This window comes from Chiloscyllium plagiosum, chromosome 35 (assembly GCF_004010195.1).
Source record: "Chiloscyllium plagiosum isolate BGI_BamShark_2017 chromosome 35, ASM401019v2, whole genome shotgun sequence".
NCBI classification, from domain to species: Eukaryota; Metazoa; Chordata; class Chondrichthyes; order Orectolobiformes; family Hemiscylliidae; genus Chiloscyllium; species Chiloscyllium plagiosum.
This window is the reverse complement of record NC_057744.1, coordinates 41,204,657-41,225,899: the sequence shown is the minus strand read 5'-3', so window position 1 is coordinate 41,225,899 and position 21,243 is coordinate 41,204,657. Positions and strand designations below refer to the sequence as shown.

The window sequence follows — 21,243 nt, the reverse complement described above, 5'->3', positions numbered from 1 at the left end:
TCTGACCAATAAAGGAAAGCATACCAAACGCCGCCTTCACTATCCTATCCACCTGCGACTCCACTTTCAAGGAGCTATGAACTTGCACTCCAGGGATTTTTCACATTGGTAACAGCTGAGATTTTTAGAACGTCGAACAGAGCAGCGCAACAACAGGCCCTTCGGCAACTGTGAGAAACAAAACTCACTCACAATTCAGCCTGAGACAAAGCCTTGGAAACAAGAACATTTAATTCTTTACGGCCTTGCAAGAACAGGCGTTTTGCTCAAGCAATCAGGCTAGCAAAAGCGCGCGAAAACAAAACATGTAAAGATTCTTATTCAGTTTGCAAGTTGCGGAATCACGCCTCCCTTTTCCCATCCTATCATAAGCCGATTACCTCACTCGTTTTTCTCTAATTTTCCTTATCTGACTACCCTGCTGTCCTTGTCCTTGTCTGTTACAGCCTGTCTGCTATTTTATCCAGTTCCCCTTATCATACTATAAGCTTATTGTGAAATGCCCCTACTGCTACTTTTGTGGTCAGCTACAACACTTTAAAGTTATTTCTTAGTTTACAACTATTTCTTAAACAAAAACCTCTATATTCGTTAAAATCTTAGCCTTAGGTATGCTGCAAGAATCCCGCGACCGTTTGTGTAATGTTCCCCTTCCCCTCCCCCCACAACACCCCGTCACCCATCTGCAAAAACAACATCTCTAACTGCATTTCTAATCTCCCACAACCTGTCAGGGACATTTAAGCTACTGCTCGGCGAGCACACGCTGGACGGCAGTAAATTGAGGGGTGTGTAGGTTAGGTTGATCTTAGATTAAGAAAACTGCTCGGCACGACATCGTGGGCCGAAGGGCCTGTACTGTGCAATGTTCTAACTGCAGGCACATCCACACACATCAAAGACATGGAGGGCTCGGCTGAATCTATTGCTTTCTTCTCTACGTGTCACGTTTCATCGAGGTAGCGTCCTAGGCCCAAGCATCTTCAGCGAGTGGTGAGAATATGCAGTGCACTGCCTGAGAGAGAGGGTGCTGGAGGCAGATTCAATGGTGACTTTGGTCGGAGGGTCGGATACTTATCTGAAGAGAGAATATTTGCTGCAGGGCGAGTGGGACTGGGGAAGTTGCTCGTGCAGAGAGCTGATGCAGACATGACAGGCTGAATGTATCATTCAATGCGTGCAGTTCTGCAGTTGGTTACCGCCTCCTCAAAAACGCTGTGCTGGTCACGTGAGAAGTCACGTAAGCTTAGCCCTGACCCACTTGATTGGTGAGATACTGACGATCTCTACATGACCATGAGACAGTGGTTCACTGGCAGGGGAAAAAAAGCAACTGCTGTAAACGGACCTGCTGCTCTCGTTAGAAATCCTGGGAGGACTACGGCGACAGGGAAACTGTCAGCAGTGATCTACAAGTCTTTGAACAGAATCAAGCTGATTGAAAACATGGAGGACAAATGGGACTTGAGGCAGTCCGCGGTATTGTAGTTATCGCTTCTCGGCCTTTTGGCTAAGATCAAGTGTAGTATCTGTTCTTATCAGTTTAATATCTGATACGTCCCTTATCTGGGGACCATATATTAAATTGATTTTTGGAGCAGGGAGATGGAATAGGGGCTTGCTTCGTCCACTCCACGCATCGACCTGGTATTGCAGTACCTCCGGGAACGGTGCACCCCTCATCTATAAATCTAAAAACAGCTTCATGTTTATAACTCAGGCTTTCGGTGCTTTGTGTCTGCTGGATGGGTTTGAGTACCAAGTGCTTCATTTCTCACACCTCACATCCAACCGGGCGTGAGTCGATTCAAACTCGTCTGTTCTAAGGTGGCTGCTCAGCTCCCGCTCCCTATCCTTCTCTCGCCATCTCTGTCTCTTGCGCACCTTGACACTTGCTCTCAATGTCATCCCCTCGGACCCCTGCTGCGTGCTGCACCTTCCCGCCAACGCCGGGCCCCGATCACACCACGTGGTGTCAGAATTTGGGAGTCGCAGCAACCGTAGCTGCCCACCAGCTTTTCATACTCGCGAGCGACATTTCAGAAAAACAAGAGAAGGTCAACTGTGCTACGTTGCTGCATGCTGCTGGGGATGAAGCTATCTCGGGGTTCAGTCGTTTTGATTTTGATGACTTGAAAGAGAGATTTCGAGAACACTGTGAGCTAGGACAAAAATCATCGGGACGTATTTAAGGCACATGCTTTTCATCAGACTGCAAGGGCAGGCGGAATCGATAGGTACGTATGTGACTGACCGGAAAAACGAGGCAAAGGACTGTGAGTTTCAGCCATTTTCCGATTCACTGAGCCGCGACAGAATCGTGTGTGCTATCACGAATGACTGAGTCAGAGGCAGGTTACTCAGAGAGTCAATTCTCACTGGGAAAAGCAAAGAGACAGCACTAACTCGACAACAGCACGTGAGAAAACGTAGAACAAACAAACCAATGTTTGCTGACCGGAACTGGCCTGGGAAGATAATAAGGCAGGTAGGAGCACTGCAGATTATCCGGCACCTGGGCTGTGTACGCAGGGACTGGCACAACACCCCCTTGCCTTCTTTTGCACTTAGAATGCTGCCAGTTCTGGCTGAGGCAGCAAAGTCAGTCTCACACAAGCAGCGTGTGCCAGCTGTCTGTGACAACAAATTCCAAAGACTCACAACCCTCTGAGAGAAGACGTTTCTCCTGATCTCACTCTTAAATTGGTGCCTCTTTATTCTGTTCAGTTCTAGACACTCCCATGAGGGAAAATGTCCTCTCAGCATTTACCCTGTCGAGCCACGTAAGAATCCAATATGTTTCAATAAGATTGTGTCTCATTCATTTAAACTCAGGATCTACACTCATCTGGAGGTAGGGTTTACCGGGCTCAGTTTTACTGAAAAGCTGACCTCCGGCTAGTTCAGCAAATAGGTCGTTGAGCAAAGGGAAAGGAAACCGCCTAGCACACACCAGCAGGTGAACTGTTGCAGCATGATATTGCGGCTCCGGCACTCAATCCCTCTACGAATGAAACCTAACAGCCTTCTTAACAGCACTATCCACTTGGGTGGCAACTTTCAGGGATCTATGTACATGGGACTCCAAGATCCCTCTGCACATCCACACTACCAAGAATCTTTCCATCGACCCAGTACTCTGCCTTCCTGTTATTCTTCCCAAAGTGCATCACCTCACATTTAGCTGCATTGAACTCCATTTGCCACCTCTCAGCCCAATTCTGCAGTTTATCCAAGTCCCCCTGCAACCTGTAACATTCTTCTAAACTGTCCACTACTCAACCGACTTTAGTGTCGTCTGCAAATTTACTAATCCATCCACCTATGCCTGCGTCTAAGTCATTTATAAAAATGACAAAAAAAACAATGTTGTATCCTGGAACATTAAGCTACCCGTCCTGCCCATCCTTGAGTCATGTTTCCGTAATTGCTATGATATCCCAGTCCCATGTTCCTAACCATACCCTGAGTTCATCTGCCTTCCCTGTTAGGCCCTTTGCATTGAAATAAATGCAGTTTAATTTATTAGTCCTATTTTGTCCCTGCCTGCCCTGACTGTTTGACTCACTTCTGTTCTCGGCTGTACCCGTCTCTTTCCACACTATCTCCCTGGGCCCCACTCCCCCACCTTACTAGTTTAAATCCTCCCAAGCAGTTCTAGCAAATTTCCCTGCCTGTATGTTAGTCCCCTTCCAATTTAGGTGCAATCTGTCCTTCTTGTACAGGTCACTTCTACCCAAAAGAGATTCCAATGATCCAAAAATGTGAATCCTTCTCCCATACACCAGCTCCTCAGCCATGCATTCATCTGCTCTATCCTCCTATTCCTGCCCTCACTAGCTCGTAGCACTGGGAGTAATCCAGATATAACTACACTTGAGGACCTCCTTTTTAAATTTCTGCCTAACTCTCTGTAACATCCCTTCAGAGTCTCAATCTTTTCCCTTCCAATGTTGTTGGTTCCAATGTGGACAATGACCTCTTGCTGGCCCCTCTTCCCCCGTGAGAACACTCTGCACCCTCTCTGAGACATCCTTGATCCTGGCACCAGGGAAACAATACACCATTCTGCTTTTTCTCTGCTGGCCACAGAAACGTCTGTCTGTACCTCTGACTACAGAATCCCCTAACACAAGTGATCTCTTGGAAGCTGATGTACCCCCTCGTTGCATTAGAGCCAGTCTCAACACCAGAAACTTGGCTGTTCGTGCTTCATTCCCCTGAGAATCCATCACCCCCTGCATTTTCCAAAACAGCATATTTGTTTGAAATGGGTATATCCACAAAAGACTCCTGCACTAGCTGCCTACTTCTCTTACCCTTCCTGGTGTTAACCCATCTGTGACTGTATCTGAGACTTTCCCCCCTTCCTATAACTGCCATTCATCACATACTGTTGCTGTTGCAAATTCCTCATCGCTTCTATCTGTCTCTCCAACCGATCTACTCGATCTACTCGATCTGACAAGATTCGCCTCCAACAGCATTTATGGCAGAAATAATCCGCAGTAACCCTTAAACTCTCTTTAAACTCCCACATCTGACAAGAAGTACACATCACTGCAAAGGCCATTTTTTGCTCCTTCACAATCTACAGACCCAGAAAATAACACCATCTTACTCCTCTACAAACACTGCCCCAGGTTAAATTAATAGCTATGGCTTATATTTTAAGTTTAATCAAGAGACTTATCTCAAAAAACATATAATCAAGAAAGAATCCTCTATACTCACTAATGCAGCCTTTCTCTTGGACAGACTTAAAACAACAATTAACTTATCTGATTCTGTGTTGTGAACTTCACCCAACAGTTCCTCCAAGATTTAGTTGTGAATTTCACTGTTTGTTAATTTTCCCAGATGCACTCCGATGTCCAGCGATACACCAATTCAAACAGCAAAGGCGGTAAACTGTGCAGGTTCTCTGTCTGTCTGTCTGTCTCTCTGTCTGTCTCTCTGTCTGTCTCTCTGTCTGTGTCTGTGTCTCTCTCTCTCTCTTGCACTGTCCTCACCATTGTCCTTTTAAACTGCTTTTTTGACTTTTTTTTTCCCAAAGTTCCAAAACAATGCAACAGCATATAAAACAATAATTGCTGCTCCTGGAATTTGAGGAAATACCTCCAACACCTAACATACCTCAAAAAAAAGCAGCTCTTACAGCCAGAAATTTTTCCCGTCCTCCATCTTGGATTACCCAGAATCCTCCCCTTTCAGTTAATGCACATCACAATACTAAACTAACTTAATGAGACCCTGCTACTGCACTGACGCCTCCAAAAGGTCTTCACCATAACACTAATTCACCCACCCCCAACCACCTTATCCACTGAATCCCCTCACTAAAATGTTCATTCCTTCAGAATTCCTCAATAAACCTCTCATCATAGCTGTAAGTTCTGCCAAAACAAAGTGAGCAGAACAGAGGGAGACGGTGGATGAGATGATGGTGAGCAGAAGGGGAAGTAGTGGCAGTAGGGAAGTGGTGAGTGGAAGAGTTGGGGAAAGATGCAGCAAGTGGTCTTACTGAGGCAATTCAAAGTCTTCTTGTTGCTGCAGGGATGTTACTGATTAGCCAGAGGCTGCACATTTTCCTGCCTGGTTTCAGCAATGAGTGAGGGGCTCATTTGGGGTATCAAGTATCAGAGTGAGGGCACATTATTAATAGTTTGTTGATTATGTTGAAGATACATGGTTGGTGGTATTGTTTGATTAAGAACTGAGCATGCATAAATAATTTACTTTTCATAAATCCGTGTTGACTGTGTCTTAATAAAATTGAGTTATTTGATGCAGTGGTAGTGCTCCTACCTCTGGGTCAGGTTTAAGTCCCACCTGTCTCCAGTGTAGCATAACATGTTAGAACAGATTGATTTTGTTTTGAAAGAAAATTACTTGGGACAGGAAGGAAGCAGAGATGTGTTTTGCATCATATGAATAAATCTACTTTCAAGGAAAAGGTTTGTGCTTCACAATCTAACTTGGATCCATTTCACAGTCATTGGTTTATTCTGGGGCAGTTTGCTCTGGTGAGAAGTTACTTTTCAGATATTTAATATTACAATTATTTGATTTTTGAAGAGGCAAGGAAGATGATTGCTGTAATGAGGGATTTATTTGTTAAGTGTTATTGCTGTGGTTGGCTAAATTTCTCCATTGTGATCTTACTGTGTGCAACAGAAACAGGTTAATTTTTCAACCGCAGTAAAGAGATGTGCATCGAATAGGCGTTAGAAATATGTTTCTTTACTCTGGGAATAATCTGACATCATGACCTTAAAATGAGGAGTAGAAGTAGATCTTGCACTCCTGCTCTATCATTCAGTGAGATCGTGGTTCATGTTTGATTTTACTTTCACTTTTCATCCCACTCCCACATACCTTGATCGTTAGAGTCCAAAAGTCTATTAGTCTGTTTGAATATGTACCAAATCATTGTTATCTGAATAGGAGCACTGAATTCACTAAGATAACGCAATAACATGGATAGCACTATAATAAAAATCCCCTATCTATTACAAGAAAACCGCACAATCCATTGGGACCTGTAAGTCAGGAAAAAGACTCGGGCTGAACTCACAAGTACTTTGATCTGTGGGTAGCATATCTGCATATAACTAAGAGTGAGTGTACAGTACTCGACAATTGAGCTTTCATAGTTGTGTTGGGTAGAGAAGTTAAAAGATTCCCATCCCTCTGAAGAAATTACTTCAGATCCCAGTCCTAAATCCAAAGTCCAAATTCCTTGTTGAAATGTTGCATATCCTTCAACTGCCAACTGTGTTGTGAAATGTTGCGCTCTTTGTAACATTTTTACTACTAAGTGATTACAATACAGTAATATAATGTAACAAATCAAAGTGTATAAACAATTGTAACCACTGACTTTATTCTTAACCAACATTGAAATATTTTTGATGAGTCACCATTCAACATTGTCCTGCAAATCTTTATGATACTTCATGAAACCCAAGCTCAATCTCTTCTGAGTTTGCTTACTTGAGTATCTTAAAGTAACTACAGTTGTTATTTGGATGCTATTTAATAAGAGTGACTCAGTGTTATTACTCCACACATTGTGCAATAATCTGCACATTAAGAATGTTAGACTGTAATTTGGAACGATGAGTTCGTCAATGCAGAAGTCCTCAGATGCTGACTTTCAGGTCTCTTGTGGAGGCATTTGAGCTGCTTTTCGTCTGTTCCATCCTACCACTTGTCTGTAAAATTAAACATTAATCAGTGTTTTTGCAGGCCATGGGGCATTGTGCAGAAAAACAATGTGTCAACTTCATGCACAATTTGCATCTGGCACTAATCTTCCTTGCCAAAGAAGAATGAGAGTAAAGGCCAAATGGTGACCATCTCCAACAAGGGAGAATCTAACTATCAGCCTTTGACATCAAATGGCATTGGCATCATTAAATACCCCCACTATCGAAGACTGATGCTGTCCACTTGGGTTTTGCCATAAACTCTCTACTTCCTTGTCATTGACTCCATCCAATCCCACCAACTACAAACTTGAGCTGAGTAGAACGATTATCAGCTTTGGTGTCCAGTTTCACACGAATTTAGTCTAAAGCTCTCACCTATCTGATTTTCTTCATGTTTACAATATTGTCAACCTGTTTGCCTGCCTTGCACAATTGTTTCAGGGTCCTGGAGATGTGCATTAAATGCACCTTTCTACAAAACATGCATCCTATCGTATAATGTTCACACCATTTGTAATTAAATTAATTAACCTCTTCAAAGCTCCGTATGGATTCTAATTTCCGACACGTCTGATGTGAGCATTGAGGCTTCATGTGCAGGAATACAGCATCATGGCCAGCTGACCTCAGCAACTCTATCTTTGAATCCGCTAATGGCCATATGTCTCTGAGTGAGGAGGTGAATTATTCCTTCTTTGATAATGATGGTGAAGGGGAGCAGCAGATGTTGGGGGGTGCAACAATGCAGCAGCAAACTCAGCAAGGGCTGTAGAGGGCTGGGCAAGATTGACAAAGGAGCAATGTTTAGGAAGAGCTCCTTTCTGACAACAGTCTTTGGAGAGTGTGGCCTGCTTTGTTTCCACCCCGTCCCACCAGAATGCAACCTGTAAGGATGTACAGTACACAAGTGCCAGTTTGATGATTGCTCAAGCCAATTTAATAGGAAATTATTACGGAAGTTGCATACTAGCTGTTTGGGACACATTCAGTACTTCACTGCCAAAGCTATTGGTCCACGTTCACCTGTGTAATTGCTCAGCATGTTGCATATTCAGTAAGTTGAATGGAAAGATTACATTGTAAAATGAACCATCCAGGGTCTTAGCCTCGAGCTTGCAGATTTCTGCAAAGACAATAGTGATATATAAAACTTAGTTTTCAATCCTACGTGTTGCTGAAAAAGCAGACAAAATTTAATATCTCGTAGAGTCAAAGATACCTTGAGGTTGCAGTAATGATAGAGCTTTTGCAAAGCAAGCTAGAAGGACTGACCCCAAACTATCAGTAGAACATTGCATAGAGAAACAATAATTTCATGGCATGCTGGATAAGTACATCAACTCTGTAAAATATTTCGGCCTGGGATTAAAAGAAATTGGAACTTATCTTGTAAATAAAGAGATCGCTCATGATTTGCAACATCAAATTTAGTGTGCACAATTGAAGTTTCAGCGTGGAAAACATAAAGTGCCAGTAGCCTATCGCTGTTCCTGTCCTTTGAATGAAGACGAGCCACTGCAGTGTTCCACTAAATGACATTTCAGTGTGTCATGGCTTTTCAGCATTAGCAAAAGACTTGCATACTATCCTTATTTAGATGTTGCATAAGATTGTTTGTCTGTTTGAAGATATCAATGCTGTGAGGAGAAGAAATATTTTACAACAGTATCCTGATGAACTCCTTGATTAACAGAAATAAAGTGTGTGATAAGTCATTACAAGAGAAAGCAAGACATTTGTGCAAAAGTTTTGGCAAGAGGCTATGATTTATGTAGAGATTCGTATGCCAAGGATTTGAGATGCCCAAGGTAATGACTGGAGTGCTGGAGTCTGGATTATAAGTTTAATGGTAGAAAAACCATCATAAAACCCTTCGGAAACAGACCAAAATTTTTTTGAATAATGAATAACTGGAAAGTTAGCAGTCTCAAAAATGTCAGCAAATAAAGGAATCAGAATTTGAAAGAAGTGTTGTAAGTTTGATCAAATTTCCAGTAAAAGGCCTGTGAATAAGAAAGATTAAAGTTATCATAGTGTTTAGGTGTAAGTTTATTCTGGGATGCAAGAATGATTGATTCCGGCAGGAACTAGTAAACACAAAATTTACAGTCTACAAGTAAATGAGGCCTAGCCCTGAAATCCCATTTCTTTGAAAATTGATGCCTGCATTTCCCATTTCATGTTTGTGGGGAGGCAGGCTGAGGAGGCTGCCAGTGCCTGAGGCAGGCTGAATGAAAAACTTGTCTTGGTCCTTCAGCATTGTACCCAATGATCAAAATAAATGAATAAAATATAAAACATTCTTCCAGCCCTCATCCTTCACTCCTCCCTGACCCCACACATTCTCCATGCCCAATCAAATCAGCTAATGCCCTCTACCTCCTCCCATGATTCCACATGCCCCCTGCTGTCCCATGTACACGTAATCCATTATACCATCCAAAGAGAAAACACACAAAGATTACAGTTATTCTGTCAGGTGTAACATGATAAAGCTTGCAATGAAAAGATTGTTTGTATTTGTTTGATGCTGCTAAAAGGAAACTTTAAGCTATATTTTAAATTTGATGAACTAGAATTCAGAATGGTTTAGCTTCCACCTTCATGCCATGTGTATATTAGTATGTCCTTATCTTAATTTGCTCTACATAACTATTCTAAAAATTATTTTATTATAAATTTTTGTGAGTTTTCTCTTTGGGTGGCTGTAAAATTCTTTTAACGTGATTGGTTACTTTGACATTTTCGTATGATGGTAGTCCCTCCCCAAGGAATGCCACGGTCAATACATTGCAGACTACAAACACCATCTCCAAATAGCTAATAGGTTAATTTCCAACTCTCGTTGTCATTTGTTCCTAAGAAACTTAAACGTTTAAGCTTAAACATGTTAGAAACAATGTTGGAGAGAAAGCAGAATATAAGATAGCTGTTATTTGTGCCAAATTGGGTCAGTTACACTGCTTTATGCACTGATGAGATTTTCTTAAGTTTATTGTTGCAGCTTATCTTCTGCTCTGTGGAAACAACCAATTAGCATTATCTTGTCGCACTCAGCTCCATAATTTAGGTTGTCTTTATCTGGCCCAAGTAATCAACTGAAATTTTGCTGTAAATTCTACACACCAAAAATTTGCGTACATTCTACATCCAACCACCATATGCAGCATATCTTTTTAAAATGAAAATATCTGTTATCCGTGTGCAGGCCATAGTTATTAATGACATTATTGTAAGGATTCCACTTTGTTTTGTCTTCAAAATCATCCCTCCACAACAAACCATCTTTCTATCAACTGAATTGAATGTTATGCATTTTTGAATAATATGACAACACTTCATGCATGAATAGCACCCACAATTTGCTACTAAAACCATACAAAGCATTAATTCAGCAGTGCAGCATGCATATTTAAACTTTGTTTTTCTTTCCATTAGCCATCTGTTTACTTTTTTAGTGAAGAGTGCTATTAATATCATAGTCACAAAACAAGCAAGGACGAATTTGACTGGTAGCAGATATTATTGGATCTACTTCTGCTGAAGATTACAACCCAACTAACCTGTGACCCACAAAGCATTTCTGTTGAAATTGTTAGTTTCATTGCAACTATACTTTACTTCCCTCTGCCATCCATTCCGTCCTCCTTGTGCCAAATGTAACCTGTTCCTTTCATCCCCCTGCATCAACCCCATCCCAGCTAACCCCACCTTCCTATCCCCGATTGCATTCATCCCTTGCTGTACACCTTGTTCAGGTCACTACCCATCATCATCATGATCTCGAGCCAGGATAGAACTCCACCAGCCGTCTGTCCCAGACCATTACTCTACTCTGAGCTAAATCTGAGAGACAGTGAGTCTGCAGGCGCTGGAGATCAGAGTTGAGTGTGTGTTGCTGGAAAAGCACAGCATGTCAGGCAGCGTCCAAGGAGCAGGAAAATCAATGTTTCAGGCCAGAAGCCTTCACCTGGAATGGGGCTGGGAGGAAGAATGCTTTATCTTCCACCTCAGGACCCTGCAACCCCATGGCATCAATTGGACTTCACCAGTTTCCTCATTTTCCCCATCCCCCATCTTAACCCCAGTTCCAACCTTCCAGCTCAGTACCGCCCTCACAACCTGTCCCACCTGTCAGTCTTCCTTCTCACCAATCTGCTCCACCCTCTTCTCCCACCTATCACCTTCATCCCTACCTCCATCCACCTATTGCATTCTCAGCTATCTTCTCACCAGCCCCACCTCCCCTCCCATTTATCTCTCCACCCCTGAGGCTCCCAGCCTCATTCCTGATGTAGGGCTCTGGCCCAAAACGTCAATTTTCCTGCTCCTTGGATACTGCCTGACCTATTGTTCTTTTCTGGCAACACACTCTCAACTCTAACCCAAATCTGCTAACCAGGATAAATTTATTGTTGAGCTCCCCTTTGTTTCTGCTGTTCCTTTTCTCCACCAGTTATGCAATCTGGATGACATTTCCATTAGCAATTATTAGCAAACTCACACTTTAGTTGACATGGCGTCAGAACAACTGTTCTTCAAGACATCAGCCATGAACTTAAATTCACAGAAAAAGAAAAGTCATTATGAGCGATCTACCGAATAGCATGTGGAAAAACAACACGTTTAGCTGTGATCTACAGAGTTAAAAATTGTGGTGCTGGAAAAGCACAGCAAGTTAGGTGACATCAAGGAGCCCTTTGTCAGGAATGTGGAGGGGGAAGGGGTCTGAGAGACAAATAGGTGGGTGGGGTGAAGGAAGCTGGGAACGTGATAGGTAGATGTCGATGGGGGTTGATTGTGATAGGTCACTGGGGAGCATGGATAGGTCATTGAACAAAATAACAAACAGCAGTGACCCCAAAACCAATCCTTGTGGTACACCACTAGTAACAGAACTCAAGGATGAACATTTCCCATTAACCACCACCCTGTGTCTTCTTTCAACTAGCCAATGTCTGATTCAAATCACCCTCAATCCCATGCCTCCGTATTTTGTGCAATAGTCTACAGTGGGGAACCTTATCAAATGCCTTACTGAAATCCATATACACCACATCAATCTCTTTACCCTCATCCACCTGTCTGGTCACCTTCTCCAAGAACTCAGTAAGTTTGGGGAGGCATGACCTACCCTTCACAAAACCATGTTGACTATCCCTAATCATCATATTCCTTTCTAGATGTTTAACCTTTTCCAACACTTTACACACAAATCGCAACTGAAGTAACCTACCTCTGACATCACCCCTAAACCTTCCTCCAATCACCTTGAAATTATGCCCCCTCATGATAGACATTTCTGCCATGAGAAAAGTCTCTCTCTATCCACTCTCTGCCTACGAAGGCAGTTGAAAGTTATACTTTTGTACTTAGATTCCATTTCAGGCAGTGCTGTGTTCTCATATGAAATATTGAGAAGTGCTCGGTAATGAATTCCTTCCTTCAGATTCAACGATTCATGTTATTGATAGTTTGATGGCAAGAAAAACTTTTCAGGCTGCAGCATTTATAACATGTTCTGCATAAAATCCTGAGACAGATAAGGGCTCCAAGTTTTCATGCTGAAATTGTCTTTGATGACTGAAAGAATGTTCTAGCTGGCCACCAGTGATTTGATACAGTTCTTTCTGGATGGAAAAATCATTGTTTTCTTTTTGCATTCAGTTATAGTACAGTACACTTAGCGGTTAAAGACAATGCTGCCTGCATTATGTTTGTACGTTCAACAATAACCTTTTAAAAAAAATCTTGTTTTGAAGCCAAATAATAATCTTCAGGCAGCTGAATTTATATGCTTCAGAAATATGACAGTGTAAGTGCAAGCTGTGTTCCTATGCTCCGCCTTTTTTTGTATATTTTTGATCCTTGTCACTACTTGTGAAATTTCTTTGAACTTTGTTTCCTTCATATCCAAATTTACTTATATCTCTAACAATTCTGGCACAGTTATGGAAGACAAGTTAATGTGGAACATTTTAAGATTAATTGTGAGTGAAACATTTTAGGATCGAATGGAGTTCATTACATTCACATTTTTCACTTCCTGTTCTTCGTCACAGGACAAGAGCTTAATATGTCTGCACGCTTTATGCAGTATGTTCTAATTTACAGCATTTTCATTTGAAGACAGACTGATCAAATTGATACATGCCACATTACACTTGTAGCTTTAAAGTCTTTGGTTTTAGAGATTGAAACTTGATTGGTTTTAAATAGAATTTAAACACCAAAACCTTACCTTGTATCGCAGTCAGGTGAAATAACATCGTGTTTTGCGATCAGTCATTCTGGTAAAACATTTGAGTTTGATCTGAGTTCATTGACACTGCTTTCATTGCTTAGCTATATGATAACCTAGAATACTTTTGTTTGTTGCACCCAAGCAGCATTTTCACAGTTGATAGCAGAAATGACAATCAAATGCAGTAGCTGCTTCAGGGAATTTGCTCAGAGTGGGGAGGAGTTTTGGTCATGAGACTATCGTTATCATTACACCAGTTTGGGTGCTGGCTGTGTGACAAAAATGCTGCTGATTTTGTGGTGGCTGGTCTCAGTATTTGCTCATAAAAGGGATCTTAATTTTCCCCTTTACGGATATTAATACTTCTCTCACCATTTCTTGCTGTCTATAGCCACCCTTTTCTTTTAGTTCTGCTAAGAATATAGTGGTTGCCGGGTTTGGAAGGTTTGAGTTAAGAAGAAAGGCTGGATAGACTGAGACTTCTTTCACTGCAGCGTGGGAAGTTGAGAGATGATCTTACAGAAGATCATAAAATAATGAGGGATACAGTTAGAGTTAATGGTCGTAGCGTTTTCCCTCGGGTGGTGGATTTCATGACAAGGAGGCACATTTTTAAGGTGAGAGGAGAGAGATTTTAAAAAGTCATGAAGGGCAAATTTTTCACAGAGGGTGGTTTGTATGTAAAATGAACTTCCTGAGGAAGTGGTGAATATCGGTACAATCAGTGTTTAAAAGACATTTGAATAAGTACACAAACAGGAAAGGTTTGCACGGATATGGCCTAGAGTAGACAGATGGGGCTAGTTTAGTTTGGGATTATGTTCAGCATGGACTGGTTGAACTGAAGCAGTGCTGCAGTAAATAGTGATGAACCTCTGTACTGAAAATGAATGTGTAGCAGGTCAATTTGCTTATCAGTTCAGTTTGTTGGTTTACTTTCAGATCCGCCATTCAAATTCGTGAAGTACTGACCAGTGGGATCAGTGCTGGGACTCCCGTTGTTTGTAATAATTATATGTATATAAATGATTTGGAGGAGAATGTAGGTGACCTGATTAGTAAGTTTGCAGATGACACAAAGATTGGGGGAGCTGCAGATCGTGAGGACGATACAGTTCAGCTGGAGACTCAGGTAGAGAAATGGCAGATTTCATCAAGCAAAATAAAAGATGATGTCGGAGGGGAGTACACAGTAAATGGCAGAAACCTTAGAAACAGTAACATACAGAGGGATCTAGGCATACAGATCCACAGTTTCTTGAAAGTGGCAAAATAAGTGGAAAAGATGGTAAGAAAGTGATATGCTTGCCTTCATCAGTTGAGGCAAAGAGTATAAAATTTGCAAAGTCATGTTGCAGCTGCAGAGAACTTTAGTTGGGCTACATTTGGAATATTGCGTACATTTCTGGTCACTGCACTACAAGCAAGATGTGGGATGTTTGGAAAGGGTGCGGGAACATTTTACCAGGACGTTGCCTGGTTTGGAGCATATTAGCTATGGGATTGGACAAGCTCGGTTTGTTTTCACTTGAAGTTAGAAGCTGAGGGGCTACCTGATAGAAATTTATTAAATTTTTAGAGGCATGGATAGTTGGAGTCTTTTTCCCAGGGTAGAAATTTGTTACTAGGGGATGTAGCTTTAAGGTGAAAGGAGATAAATTTAAAGGAGATGTGAGTGTTAAGTTTTTGACAAAGAGGATGTTAAGTGCCTGGAATGTGCTGCCAGTGATGGTGTTAGGAGCACATTCAAATAGCAACCTGTAAGGGGCATCTTGACCGATACATAAGTAGGCAGGGAATAGAGGGATACAGACCATTTATAGGCAAAAGGCTTTTAGTTTAGAGAGGTGTTGTGTCGCCATAATCTTGTTGGACCATAGGGCGTGTTCCTGTGCTGTGCTGTTCTTTGGTCTTATTTGGAATAATGTCGAGCTAACCTCGGACATGTATAGTATCTAGTTCATAAAATACTGCAGATCCTGCCAATGAATGACCAGCTATTAAGTGGAGCCTGATGTAATAAAGGCATTTTTGTAAAGCAGAACTCAGGTTTCTAAGGTGCCCAAATGGAATATGGAGAATGATCATACCAAGGTGGAAAAAATGGAATTTTATTCTCCTTGGGGCACTGGTACGGAATGCGTTGCAAAACTGGTTTGAGGAGGACCCCAGTAGGAGCATTAATTCTAGTAAAGGGAGAATGTCTTTTGAAGGTGCATTCCTTGATCCTGGAGAAGTTTTGGCACATGGCCAGTGGCAGGAATTTTGTGTGCTGCAGGGAATCAATATCTCTCAGAATAAGTCTGGAATTTGGGGGGAGAAAGGTATCATTCATGGTGACAAAATTGAGATAAAAGCCTATCTAGTTAACTGATGTCTATTTAGCAAGGAAATCTGCTATTCTTGCTTGGCCTTGGGCTACATGTGATTCTAGACCTGCTGTAGTATGTTCTTCTAGCAAGGAATTCTAGAGCAAAATGATGGGTGACAAATATTGGCCTTGACAACGATGGCTGCATCTATTGAAGGAATTGTGAAGAAGCCCATTGTGACAGCTATGCCTTCAGGCCCTGACTAACTTATGAGTAGTGTGACCTGGGGCAGTGGATCTGAGGAAAGTGGCAGGAGGTTGAGAAGGGATATGAAGAAACATTTTTTTATCCAGAGAGTGGTGGAATCTAGAGCTTGCTGACTTCCTGTAAAGAGTGGTAGAGGCAGAAGTACAGGGCATACCAGACTACGTGCCAAGTGCTGGAAAATGGGATGAGAATAGTTAGGTACTTGTTTTTGACGAGCGCAGACTTGGTGGGCTGAAGGTTTTTTTGTGATGCAGGCATCTGTGACTCTAGTATGCTACTGAGCTAATTGGATAGTAACTTTCTCCTTATGTTCATTTTGGATCTTTGCTAGTCTCTGTCCTTTTTTCAAGCGGTGTAATGAAAGGTAGTTTCGTACATTCCAATCAGAAAACTAGAGTGTATTCTAGAGGGATGCAGTGGTACAGCGGAGAATAATCCACACTAAGGCAATGGGAATTAAGTTCAAATTCTGTCATGGCAGCTGGTGGAAATAAATTCAGTTTATAAAAGAAATCTGGAAAAGAAAGCCAATCTTTCTGGTGACTACAAAAATTATCCGCTCATAAGGAGATCTGCCACCGTCATCTGCTCTGATGTTCTATTCCAGATTTATTGATTGAATTAAACTTCTACCACTGCCATGACTTCTGTGCCTCTGGATCACAATGCCACCATCAGCAGGTAGTGAAGAAAATAATCCCAGTTAGAGATGCATCTGTTCATGAGTGACAGCGCTACAATCCTGTGGCAACTGACCTTGATTCAGTGAGGAGTGTGGGAGAGCACTGGATATATCTGGAAATGAAATGCCAGCTTGCCAGAGCCACATGCGTTCTCAACAGTATAAACAGCAGCTTATAGATGAAGGCAAATAATCACATAACAAATAGAGAGATCACAATTCTGAATCTTGTTTAAACAGTTACTGAAAGGAGCAGCATCTGTGAATATCCCCATTCTTAATGAAGGACGGGATCCAGTGTAAATGAGAAAGGTCAGGCTGAAAATGTTTAAAACCAGCCAAAAGTACAGTGTGATTCATCTTGCTCCCATCTGAGGTCTCTGCCATTTTGGAATCAATCTTCAGAGTAATCAGTGGGATGTGCGTGTTTGTGACAAGCCTAGCAAGTGTTACTCATCTCCATTTATACTTGTTCCATATGATTTGCTGAACTATATCTAAGTCAATCAACTCGCTGTTGATCTTGAGTTATATGTAAGCCAAAAAAGGCAAGGATGGCAGATTTCTTTCTCTGAGTGACATTAGTGAAACAGATGGGCTTTTACAACAATGATAATCGCTATCATAGTTGCCATTGCTGAGACTAGCTTTTAATGCCATATTTATTAATTGAATTTGTTTCCACCAGCTGCCATGGTGCGATTTGTACTCTCATACCCAGACCATTAGCCTTGGCCTCTGGATTACTAGGTAAAAACAATGACTGCAGATGCTGGAAACCAGATTCTGGATCAGTGGTGCTGGAAGAGCACAGCAATTCAGGCAGCATCCGAAAAGCTTCGAAATCGACGTTTCGGGCAAAAGCCCTTCATCAGGAATAAAGGCAGAGAGCCTGAAGCGTGGAGAGATAAGCTAGGGGAGGGTGGGGGGTGGGGATAGAGTAGCATAGAGTACAATAGGTCAGTGGGGGAGGAGATGAAGGTGATAGGTCAGGGAGGAGAGGGTGGAGTGGATAGGTGGAAAAGGAGCTGGGCAGGTCGGACAAGTCCGGACAAGTCAAGGGGATCATGTTGCTGGAGGTTAGAAACTAGGATGAGGTGGGGGAAGGGGAAATGAGGAAGCTGGGGTCCAACGCATCTCGTCCACATCCCGCACCTCCGCCCTCAGACCCAACCCCTCTAACCCCTCCAGTAACTTTGTTTAGCGTGTTCATCGATAACCTTCCTTCCAATGAAGTCCATAGAGCGTAAGACTTAGAAGTAGGTCATTCAGCCCATGCAGTCTGCTGCACTATTCAATGATACTATACTTGATCTGATCATTCTCAACTCCACTTGCCTGCTTTAGCCACGTAATCCTTGATTCCCCTGATGATTCGGAATCTGTGTTTCTCAGCCTTGAATATATTTAATGACCCACCCTCTGTAACTATTTGCAGGAAAGAATTCCACAGACTCTCTGCCCTTGGTGGAAAAACATCCTTCTCATTTCTGTCTTAAATGGGTGACTCCTTACTGTGAGGTTAGGCTTCTGAACCTAGACTCTCCCACAAAGGAAAACAACTTCTTTGCAAGTACACTGTCACGCCCCCTAAGAATCCTTGTGTTTCAACAAGATATCTCTCATTCTAATCTCCAATCGCCTCAACCTCTTCGCATAAAATCCCCCCATACCCATGAGTGGCTGAGTGAACTTTTTTTGGGCAGCCTCCAATGCCATTGTGCCGGCGTGTGCTGTTAAGAGGGATTTGTTCTGTCCTGGCCCCCTCGTTGTAAATCTAATGCTAAAGTGTCTGCTCCATGGAAGGCAGAGCAAGTAGTTTTAGATCCTTTGTTTTCCAGACAAAGGGTATGAGTGGGTGGAATCAGGCTCACACAGACTCCAGTTTTAGTTTTGCTTTTAGTTGTTGAAGTTGGGAGTTTTGGAGTTGAACCTGCTGGAATCAGCTCTCTGCTGCTGCAAAAAGCTCAGTTCTCTGTGCTGCATTCAGTTTGTTGGGTTTTTCCTTTCTCCTGAACCGGAAGCTGATAGCAAGAGAGGGAAACCTGTTTTGCAGAATTTATATTTGCAAAGGGTGTGGTTATGGGCTGCTGCTATATTAGAACAATAGGTGAGTAGTAGTTAAACAATGTATTATTTTTATTAGGTCTTTTAGTAGAGTTAAAGTTATGCAAATTCATTTTTAGTTTTGTATTTTAACTTTATGGAAAAATAAGGTTTGCTTTGTTTAAAGCCTAGCAGTGTGACCAATGAAATCACATCTGGAACACAGCGCCTTAGTTACCTGTAAATAAGATAAAGGTTAGAGTCAACGAGGTAAGGCTATTCCTTGATATATTTTGAGGGGGTTTGGTCTGGTCCATAAACAGGTGTTCTACTTTTAGATTAGATTAGATTAGATTACTTAGTGTGGGAACAGGCCCTTCGGCCCAACAAGCCCATACCAACCTGCCAAAGTGCAACCCGCCCAGACCCATTCCCCTACATTTACCCCTTCACCTAACACTACGGGCAATTTAGCATGGCCATTCACCTGACCTGCACACCTTTGGACTGTGGGAGGAAACTGGAGCACCTGGAGGAAACCCACGCAGACACGGGGAGAATGTGCAAACTCCACACAGTCGCCTGAGGTGGGAATTGTTAGAGGTTAACACTGTGAAAAAGCCACCATTATCCCATCTCTGTCTTCTGCCAGTTAGCTAGTCTTCTATCCATAATATATACCCCATGCTGACTCAGCTTGGTTATATTGTGTGTTTGAACATACACTATTGCATCCATTGTAATGGGAGTCTAACATTTTCCCAATGATAGGTGTTAAGCTAAGTAGCCTATAATTGATTTTTGTCTTTGTCTCGCGTTTGAGTAAAGGTGTTACATTCCCAGATTTATACTCTACTACAAATTTTCCAAAATCTAAGGATTTTTGGAAAATTGCTATCATATATCCACTATCTCCTGTAGCTATTCCTTTAAAATAATCGGATGCAATCCATTCGGTCCAAGTGATTTATTGGCCTTTAGTCCCGTTCATTTCCATAGTATTTTTTGTGAGAGATAGTTCTTTTTTTTTTAATCTCCCTCATTTAGCTCTTGATTAATAATTATTTTTGGGATGCTATTAGTATCTTTTTCTATGAAGACTGATGAAAAATATTTGTTCAACTTCTCTGCCATTTCCTGGTTCCCTATTATTATTTTCCCAACTTCATTTTCTAACGGGTCTATGTTCAGAAGACCATAAGACATAGGAGCAGAAATTAGGCCATTTGACCCATTGAGTCTGCTCCGCCATTCAATCATGACTGATCAGTTTCTCAATCCCATTCTCCCACCTTCTCCAATAACCTTTGGCCCCTTGACAGTCAAGAACCTATCCATCTGTCTTAAAAATACTCAATGACCTGGCCTCCCCAGCCTTCTGTGGCAATAAATTCCATAGATTTACCACTCCCTGGCTGCAGAAGTGTCTCCTCATCTCCATTTAAAGGGTCTTCCCCTTAACGTAAGGCCATGCCTTCAAGTCCTAGTCTCTGTTGTAAGTGGAAACCTCTTCCCAATGTTCACTCTGTCCAGGCTGTTCAGTATTCTGTAAGTTTTAATAGGCTTTTTGTTGGCTTTTAAAACATTCCCAAATCTCTTGTTTACCAGTAATATTTTCTATTTCTGTTTTTTCTTTCAATTTCATTCAGTCTTTAACCTCCTTTGTTAACCATTGTCAGTTTACCCACTTCCTAGAATCCTCTTTCCTTGCTGAGGTACATCTTGGTTTTCACAAATTAGAACTATTTTCTTAAAGATTTCTCATTCCTCCCAAGTGGATATGTTGCCACTGAGTGAACATGTTTGGTTCCGTTTGTAATCTTCAAATTAGGAAAAAGTCAACTGAAGTACACTGCCTGAAAGTGTGGGGGAAGGCAGATTGAATCTTTTAAAAGGGAATTATGTAAGTACTTCAAGGAAGAAATGTAGGTCTCCAGGAAAAGGAGTGGTATGGAGCTAGCCCTTGTTGAAAGTTGCCCATTTAGGGTCATAGAGATGTACAGCATGGAAACAGACCCTTCGGTCCAACCTGTCCATGCCAACCAGATATCCCAACCAATTTAGTCCCACCTGCACATATCCCTCAAAACCCTTCCTATTCATATACCCATCCAAATGCCTCTTAAATGTTGCAATTGTACCAGCCTCCACCACTTCCTCTGGCAGCTCATTCCATACACGTACCACCCTCTGCGTGAAAAAGTTGCCCCTTAGGTCTCTTTTATATCTTTCCCCTCTCACCCTAAACCTATGCCCTCTAGTTCTGGACTCCCCAACCCCAGGGAAAAGACTTTGGGGTTTATGAGGGACTTATGAGGGACTTATGAGGGACTTATGCCCCTCATAAGTTTGTAAACCTCTATAAGGTCACCCCTCAGCCTCCAACGCTCCAGGGAAAACAGCCCCAGCCTGTTCAGCCTCTCCCTGTAGCTCAGATCCTTCAACCCTGGCAACATCCTTGTAAATCTTTTCTGAACC

The 21,243-nt window shown here is 42.1% G+C and overlaps 2 protein-coding genes and 1 non-coding gene across 4 annotated transcripts in view; 2 read left to right on the top strand and 1 right to left on the bottom strand.

The window, feature by feature from the left end:
• Nucleotides 1-13,672, bottom strand: part of gcnt7 (glucosaminyl (N-acetyl) transferase family member 7) — a 21,377-nt gene extending 7,705 nt beyond the window's left edge. The window contains exons 1-3 of the mRNA XM_043676977.1: nucleotides 13,456-13,672; nucleotides 8,238-8,337; nucleotides 6,997-7,217 (exon numbers count right to left, since the gene is read on the bottom strand). The gene's annotated coding sequence lies outside the window, so the exon portion shown is untranslated. The remainder of the gene's footprint in view (nucleotides 1-6,996; nucleotides 7,218-8,237; nucleotides 8,338-13,455) is intronic.
• rtf2 (replication termination factor 2) overlaps nucleotides 1-21,243 on the top strand; it is a 155,776-nt gene that overhangs the window by 71,790 nt on the left and 62,743 nt on the right. The gene's annotated exons all lie outside the window — the stretch shown is intronic.
• Nucleotides 1,491-1,681, top strand: LOC122540790. Its single transcript, XR_006309410.1, has one exon. It is a non-coding gene; the product is annotated as a U2 spliceosomal RNA (small nuclear RNA).